Source organism: Sminthopsis crassicaudata, chromosome 6 (assembly GCF_048593235.1).
Source record: "Sminthopsis crassicaudata isolate SCR6 chromosome 6, ASM4859323v1, whole genome shotgun sequence".
NCBI lineage: Eukaryota > Metazoa > Chordata > Mammalia > Dasyuromorphia > Dasyuridae > Sminthopsis > Sminthopsis crassicaudata.
Window position 1 is genome coordinate 45,656,346 of NC_133622.1, and position 9,822 is coordinate 45,666,167.

A 9,822-nucleotide genomic window follows, 5' to 3' on the forward strand; every position below is an offset into this window, starting at 1 on the left:
TCAGCCAAGGACATTAAATAACTCCTCTGCTCCTTATACTTTAAGGTTGCCTGAGGAACTAAGGGATTAAGTGCTTTGCCCAGGGTCACTTAGTCAATATATGTCAGAGCCTGTATTAGAAACTGGATTTTCCTTATTTCTAGACTGACTATCCAACCTTTTTCTACTACCTCAAATGAAGAAAAATATAACTTAAAAGTAATTTAAAGAACACCCTGTGAAGTTGTTTATTTTATCTCCAAACTCACAAATAGAGAGATAAGGCCCATATTTTAGATTTTATCTTTCCCCTTCAAAATTATTTCAGTGCATCTATTTACTGTCAAAAATGTTTCTCACTAATATTTTAGAAATAATTAATGTAAAGTGATCCTAATATATACTGCTTTACTGTCAGAATGACCTCAAATTAAATTTTTTTTATTTTAAATTAATGTTCTTTTGATGAAAATCATCTTCCTTTAAATTAATAGTATTATTCATACACACACAAAATGCATATGGATGTATATATATATATGTATATGTGTATATATACATATATAAACACACATGTATATGTATATATGTATAAATATACATATATAAACACATATGTATATGTTGTGTATTGTATGTATATATATATATATATATATATATATATATATATACATATAATTTAAATTAACATTATGTTAATAGTCTCTTTTTAAAAGAATCTTCCTGATATCTCATCATTACCAAACTTAACCCAAGACAGAGAATCCCAAAGTCAGGAAAACTAGGTTAAAGTCCACATTCCACCATTTATTAGTTTGGGGCAGGTTACTTGAATTTTCATAAAATGTTTTTCAACTAGAAGATGATCTGTTAATGTGAGCACTTACTCTCATAGTATGATACTGTGAAAGGGAAAAAAAGGTGCATTTTCACTAAAGGTTACTGATTTTTGGTTATTCATGACTTTCCATCTCTGTCAATTGCATCAATTTTGTCATTTCATTGCTCTTAAGAGCTCCATTTGAAATGGAGAAGATAGAAAAGCAACAAGGAATTCTGTCAAAATAGCTAGAGAAAATTAAGTTATTGTTTTAAATAAAGTTGGGGATTTTGTAATCTGTGAGTTTCCTTTCCTTCTAGGTCAGTTCTATTACTATCCCCAGCTTTGAACTGAGAGTAGAATATAGCATAAATGTTACATTATGGGTTTCGTTAAGGTTAATACACTTGAATAGTCACACTCCTTTAATAAAACTTAACTAATACACAAGACAGTGAAAATGTCTCCCAAGTTGGTATTCAAGACAGATGACATAAAGAGAAACTAATCAAAACTGGGATCCCAAACTTTGAGCAATAAAACCCATACTATATCAATAAATATAAAATTCTCTTGTATATTCAATTGTAGGATGCCTGACATAAATCAGTTTTTATTTTTCCTATTAAAATTATGCCTGATGAGAGCAATGGATAAAAACTAGGATCCTTTCATCTCAGCATTGCATAGAATATTCTTCTGAGATCTCTTACTAACCCTAAATTTTAGTTTGAAATGTGGAACAATTTTTGAATTGCTTAAATTCACCTTGGAAAGCAAAAGGGAGAGTTTATTTAAACTACTGTCAGAAATATTCAAAGAATCTGCAAGGATAAAGTACTCTTTCCTTATCATCTGCTCCACCTGCAGTAATTCTCCCATTAATTCAACCCTGCTCAGACACTTAAAGAGTAAGTAATGTTCAATTTTGAGCTCCATAATTTAAGAAGGATGTAGAGAAACCAGGAACAGTTTAAGAAGAAGTGGGGGGGAGGAGAATTAAAGGGTTAGCAAAAAAAGGGATTGAAATATTTTAACCAAGGAAAGTAAAAATAAGAGAAGATTTTAACAATCCCTAGATTTTTTTCTTTCTTTAAGTGTGGATTTACTAATACACATTTTCTTGTTCATAATTTTGACCAAGGTACAAAATATCTGAGCCCAAAACATTGCTGAAATAATAGATGGTAGCTCAGGGTAAATCTAAGGGGGGAAACATTTTTTTTTCATTATATGAAAGATTAAAAAGGAGATGAAGACTAGAGGCATTCTCTCTCTATTGAGTGTCCAACAAACAAAAAGATATAATCTTAAGCAATAGCATAAAATATTTAGCTTAAGTATGAGGGAATTTCTGATAATGAAAGTTTATTTATCATTATACCATATTATCAAGGGGAATTAAAATACTTTCTAGAAGCTTTTCAAAGAAGGATGTAATTTCAATTGTCTGGGATATTTATAATATGGACTAGATAATTTATCAATATTATTTTCAAAATTTATATTAAATTTATAATCTATAAATTAATATTTGTTTTAGAAGCAGGAAGCTTAGGTACCCTAAATTAGATCTAAATTAGAAATAATTATAAGTGAAAGTCTCATTGACTGGTTGTTTATTCTTTAGCTTCTGAAGAAGCTACAATAAAATCTAATAAACACTATCATAGTTTCACAACAACAGATGCAAAGGGGCTGTTTTGTTGTTGTTGTTTGTTCCATGTTGAGGAAGGTTTTTTTTTTTTGTTTTGTTTTGGGTTTTTTGGTGCTTTTTTCCTTGCCAAATACTATGACAGCTATCACTATGAATGAAGAGTAGGTTACAGTGATGCAGATGACACATGTACCAAACAGTAAACATGATTCTGCCAATTTTAGTTGTTCACTCTCATTTGCTGTGAGATTCGCAACAGTAGTTACATGTTCAAGTCTTTAAGGCATTTTGTATTTAACAGTACATCCATAGCTACAGGGTTCAATTACTGGATTTTTTTTCTCTAGGAAATTAGGTAGGTAGTTATCTTAAAATGACAGCAAATTTGTATTTGATGTGCATCTTCACTTTCTGATAAATATTCCACTTTAATGATATTCAGAAATGAGCCTATCAAATAATTATATACATCACATCCCTGGTTATATCAGCATTAGTTGAGTTTGGCAATTCACTTTGGGATTTATTATAGTTAGATGCTTTTACATACTCATTTCCATATCATCACTAACAAAGCTTTAAATTAATTTATTAACTGATTCATTTTCTTTTTCTATATGTATTCTGGATTCTTTCTTGGGAATTTTACATGCATGATGTCTTCCACCCCCCCCCAAAAAAAAAAAAAGCTGCTTCTGGCTTTGGATTTCCACATTCAAACAGGAGTAGAAAAGTTATATTAGTTATCTGATGGTTATCGTTTCAATTTGTTGTGTACTTTACAGTTTGCAAACTATTGTATAACTCATTATCTTGTATGATCTTTGCCATTCTGCAATGATAGTGAGAGATAGAGACATACACACAGAGAGACAGAGATAGAGACAGAAACAGGGAGAAAGAGAGAAAGAAAAAGCAAGAGAGAGAAATCGAGAGAAAACTCAAAAGAGAGAAAGGGACACAGAAATACAGAAAGACAGAGAGAGAGAAAGAGAGACAGAGACACAAAGAGTCAGAGAGAGAGACAGAGAGAAGGAAGGAGAGCAAAGCATATATGCTTAATGGGTGTATAGTATCATGATTTTGTAAATGAAATAATAGAAACTTAGAGATGTTAAATAATTTGTCTGAAGTTCACATAAGGTCAATTCAGGTTTAGAATATAAGTTCTAACTCCCAATACTTAGAAATTTCCATTATTCAAGCTGCCAACCACATCAATTAATTTATATACTTTTATTTGTGCTGTTCCAAAATGATGTCCTTCACTCTCTTTTCTCTATGCATTCTTCCAGAACAAGACCATGATTAGAGTCTTTGAAGAGCTTTTTTCTGGAACTCTATCTGTATGGGAGCAATCAATCAAAATTCAAAAGACTCTTGATTCTTTGCTCAGATTCAGAACTCACTCCTTGTAGTAACCTGGGCTAGTTGAGTCCAGAACAAGAGTTCCTTAGAGAAGTGGAGGGTGCCATCGGAGTTTAAGTCACAACATAGGTTCTGATTTCCTTCTTGTAAAGCCCTATTCAGGTTATCTTTTATGGGAACCTTTTCTTGATTTCTCCTCAAATTGAAACTTATTTACACCTTTGCAACTTTTTTCTTTGTCTTAATCTTTATTTTGCTGTGATCACATTCAAATTGGCATCCTAATTAGAATCCTTGTCTAATGTTCCTCAATTGTACTTCAAATTTCTTGAGGGCAGGAAATAGTTATATTTTAATCCTTGCTATCCAAGCATCTAATAGAAGACCTTATGTATTAATAGATGCTTAATAACTGTCTATTTAAGGAAATTAAATTGTTGAATAGATGCCAAATTAATATAAATAAAATATATGTGTACATGTGCATGTATTCTGGATAATTCAGGTCAAATCCTCACATGGATTAGGATTATTAAAGAAAAATCTTTAAAAATTATAAAAACTATGTTAATTGAATTATATGAACAAACATTAAAATGTAATAATCTAACATGCCTAAATACATTATATATAATATTGAATTAAACCACCTTAGAAAATGAACATTCTAATTTTTTTTCAAATTTTCAAAGGTCTTATCCCTCAATTTTTTTCTCTCTCTTCTATACCTTGCCCCAATCTGGATACATATCCTAAAATATAGTGCTTTTAAAATCAGTTATGAATGTGTTTCTTCCTTTGAGTCATCCAAGTGGAAAACACTGAGATCCTCACGATGTTCTAAAAACAGTAACTAAAATGAGTTCTAAGAAATTTTGGCATAAAGTAAAAAGTTTTTCAAGAGTTATGGACCATACATTGAAAACAAAAGAAATGGAAAATTCCCTCAAACTCTGCCATCACCCAGGGCATCAGAAAACATACTATATGCAATAAGAATGGGATAAATGTTGGTGAAAAAATAAATGCCTTGTTCAATGAGTATGTCATTTTTTTCAGGAGCCATGGAAACTCTGGCCCTGAGGGTCTCACATATCCTAACAGCTCATGCATGTCTAGTCATTCCATGCTCTTGACTAGATGAGCAATTCAAGCAAGACTAAATACTCTTCTCAACTGTTGTTATTCAATTTTCCAAGGGATCACACCATCAGGAAGGATCTGCCATAGCATGAAAGTGAGTTGGATTTAAGTGAGGGAGGGCTATGCAAGGTCACTTGCCTTTCTTTCCCCATCTGAATCCAGGGGCAAGATATAGAGCAAGATTACTGAAAATTGCCCTTCTCAACTATTGAGGAAATGACAATGATTGTAAAATCTCTTTCTTCTTCCCTTATATATATTTATATGTACATGCATGTATGTATTTGTTTTTGCATATTTGGTCTATTTCTATCTACAATTATAATTATATTTTACATATCTAAACATAATTTGTATTTTTTAAGCTCTTTAAGGTATTAAAATGCATTCCTCACAACAAAACTAGTAATGTTTTTTGTCCCTGTTTTAAAGGTGACATCACTGAAATCAGAGAGATTATATGATTTGTTCTTGATCATATAGCTATTGGTGAAATGGTAAGAAAGGAAGGAAGGAAGAAAGCAAGGAAGCAAGGAAGGAAAGAAAGACCTCAAATGTTCCTATTAGAAGGGAAAGTTAATCAGGATGAAACTGAATACAAATGAGGCTGTAGTTTTTGAGCTTACAAATTCTGAATTGTCAACTAGATATATCCTGTGAGTCTAAAAGGGTGGTGAATCTGGCCAAAGCCATTAGAGGCGTCAGGCAGATAGACCTGAACCTCTCTATATATCTAACTCTGCAATCTGATATTAGAAATCTGGTGATGTATAATTCAAACTAATACTTCTCTGTGCAAGAGAAATAAATTGCATCTGTATGTTTTATGTTCAAGTATCCATAATATTTTGGATAAAATGTGTATCAACCTGACATTTTTCTTCACTAAGTGAATTCTGGTTCTGTGTAAGTTACAAATAGTCTTGTCTGTCTGGAAAAGTCATGTCTATTAATTGGAGGCAAGTACAATCATCAATTTTCACAAAAGTATATCTCCAACAGACAACTGGTTTATTTTGGCGACTATTTAACGATTGGGATTTGAAGAATTTCGATCACCCCCCCCAAAAAAAAAAAAAAAAAAAACTTTCTTTGAATACCAATTAACTCTAACTAAAAGTTCTTCTCTTGGATTGAGAACCCTCTCTTGGTTGTTGCTCAGCAAAGATCTCAATCTAATCTACCTTCAGTTCTTACTTGTTGGCTCTCAATCCTATATTACTAATAAACACAAAATTGTTTAAAATGCTCCCCCAATGTGTCTCATCCTTTCCTTTTTTCCATGATTTTTCTAATGTTGTACCCTTTTGCAGAACATGCTAAAGCCAATTGGAGCTGATTGTTAAATTTTCAGTGTGATCATTTACAACAGATATTGACAATCTGTGAAACAAGTATTGATTTGTGTTTTATTGATTGTCTAAATTTAAGAGAATGATGGAGAAATGTTAATAATGGAGATTAGATTAAAAAGCATGTCCTGCGTACACTTGGTTTCAGCAGTGAGTTATTAAATATTTAATCATTCCACCTTTGCCAATACAAATGTCCTTTTTTAATCCCTGTTTGTTTAAATCCTACCTAAGTCAAATTAGATTTCTCCTGTCATTTCATTGTATAGGGAACTTCAAGGTGAAGAAACTTTACTGATGCATTTTGGTTAACACCATCTCTGTAATTTATAATCTTATATTATTGCCAAGAAAAATGAGAAGTGGAGAATTTACCAGTATCACACATCTAGTACGTGTCAGACATGGGACTTGAGACCAGATTCACCTCTTCTGTAATCTCACTCTCTTAGAATTTAGAGAATTGCTTCTTTCTCTTGTCATTTACCTTGGTTGGCTTATCTTGCATTGGAATTGTGTAAATCTTTCTATCACTTGACTGAGTTGTTTGAAGGTTGGAATTATGTTATTCATTTTAATATCCCTCAGTGCCTAGCACACTACCTTTCATGTGGTAGGTACCCAATATATTTTTATTAAATTTAATTGAATACCTTTGCTCTTTTCCTGAGTTTATGGGGTCACTGTGTAAAAATAAATTAAAGAAGAGCACACTTAATTGAGTCAGAAGGTCTCGTTCTGTCAATAAGTGCAAACCATGTAATCTTTTCTAAGCCTTGCATTCATCATCTATAAATGAGATGTTCAACCGAAGGCTTTTTAAGATCCCTTCTGCTTGCTAAACCTTTGGAATATAATTCGTTACATACTGTAATGGGCTTTGGGGGTACTACAGTTATTTGGTAATGGCTTCTTTATTAAAGTACATTATAAACTTTTCAGACTGTTTCTTATTCATTCTTGTTTCTCCTTCACTACCAAACACAAAACCTTGGACATAGTAGGATTTTAAAATCTTTATAAACTGTCATTGTCTTTGATGTACATATATATTTGCTGTTCATCATTATCAAAACCCACTTTTCATACTACCTTAAAGTGTTATTAAAATGATCTTTGATTTCCTTTTAAAATATATTTTTTAAACATTTGATTCCTTTGGATTTCAATCTAGGATTTCCATAGGATTACTAAAACTAAGTATAAGCAGCATGATATAGCAAATATAGTTTTTCAACAAAGTCTTGAACTCAATTCATACTTAATGTATAATTCTGGGCAAATTATTAAATTTCTCTCTGTTCTCAGAAACTCTTTTAGACTACAAGTTGTAGAAGCACTAATACCCTTCATTGATAAAGCAAGTTACTTCTTTGAAGCACTGAGAGGGTTTCCTCTGAGAAGTTACTTCTTTTACTCATGAAATCACAAATCTAGTCCCTACCTCCTCCTGAAACTAATGAGTTTTTCTTCCTCTTTCACTCACTGCTAAATTTTAAAAATATAATTCAGAAATAGCTTATGTGGTAATGATTGCTTTTTTAAAATATTTTTTAATTTTTCAAATATTTTATGTTCTCATATGTTATCCCAAATCATTTTGATTTCATTGAAGTATGCTTTTAAATAAAAAATGATTTTTAAATTCAATTTTTCCCACTTGTTAGTGTAAATGTGGGATCAATTTGACAATCACAGCACTTTTCTCTTAATCTGGTGAGAACATTTTCCCTGAATTAATTAATCAAAGAAATTTTAAAAATTGATCAAGTTAGCATGGAGGAGAGTACTTAGAGCTATTGGCAAGGATGTGACCCAGCGAGTATTATAGGGTTGATTGAGGCTTATATGAAAAAAGCCAGTCACTTTAGCTTCTATTATGCAAGGAACTATGCTAATCTAGAAAAGAAAACAATCCATTCTAGCCTCTGAGAAGGAATTATTTGAAGAAGAGCATGAGAAGAAGAGGTTTATATAACCTTGGCTAGAGGAGGATCTTGTGAATACTGAAGTCAAAGGAGGGTTTCCCATAGGCATCTCAGATATGTCCCTGAAACAGCTAATGACCATTTCTACATCAAATGTAGAACACAAGCCAGATGCCCCAATGACATGCAGCTTCAGAAGGGCCCCAAAGAAAACTATATTACACCCAAAGAGAAAATCATGAGAGTCCCATGAAAGAATAAAACAAAGTGCTCCCAACAAAAGGACTTCTAAGACCCACAATTCCCTGCTTTGTCTCATCTATTAATTTATTTTCCTCCAGACTTCCTATTTACTTGCGATGCAATGTGCTCCCAGTGTGCATGTATCAGAAGACAGAATCCTTGAATCAGGAAGACTTGAGCTCAAATTCCCAGGGAAAGTTACTTAACCTCTGTCTGAGTCATTTCCTTCAAATATCAAAGGAAGATACAACTAACATCTATTTTGCAGAGTTGTTTTGAGCATCAAATAAAATAATATTCCTAAAGATCTTAGCACACTAAATAAAACTTAACACAAAGTAAAGCTTAATAAATGCTTGTTACTTTCCCCTTTCCTTCCTTTTTAATACTGTAGACTGTAAATAATCTTTTTTTTTTTTTTTTTTTTTTTTTAAATAGGGCAGCAGGGAGTGAAGTGGTAAAATACCAGAGCTAGAGAGGAAAATGTTGCCAAGAGCTACTACTAAAACCTCTTTTCTCTTCATTTCTTTCCTTAATTCTAATTTGTTACCTTACTTTGGCAGGGATACTGGAGTGGTTTGTCATTTCTTTTTCCAGTTCATTTTACAGATGGGGAAACGGAGGTGAATAGAATTAAAGGGTATATCCAAGATCATAACTAGTAAATATTTGAGGTTGGATTTAAACTCAGGAAGATGAGTCTTCCTGATTCCAAGCCTACTATTCTCTACACTGTGCCACCTAAAGCCTCAAAGACCTGGTTTCAAATCCTGCCTGAGCTATATGATTCACAACAACATGTCATGAATTTTCTATCTCAGCTTCCTCTTCTTAAAATAAAGATGATAAAAGCATTTTCCTGCCATGGATGTTGTGAAGGGGGAAAATGAGATATGTGTTTTTTATAGTCATCCCATTTTGTTTGTATTGGCCAATATTCTTTTACCCAATTTACCCTATGATTTGCTTGTGTATATTTGTGTAACTATACATTGTGAATGGAATACCATATAAGACAATGTTGAAATCATGAATTTTTTAAAATGAAATTATTTCATAGAGGTCATGAGAAATTGGCTAAAAGACTTGCACCCAAATATTGGAATAAAAAGATAGTTTGGAAATTATTTTGTACCCACAAAGCAAAACAAATGATAAGAGTAGAAAGAAATTCTCATAAAGCCAAACATGGACATTTTCTTTGCTATTAGGGGAATTCATGGATTTCCAAATTTATGACTTAAGAAAAGCCAGATTCTTATCAGATTTAAAGAACAGCTAAGCATTCAAAAGGTCAAATATTTGATCTTAAAATCTCCTCCAAGATGG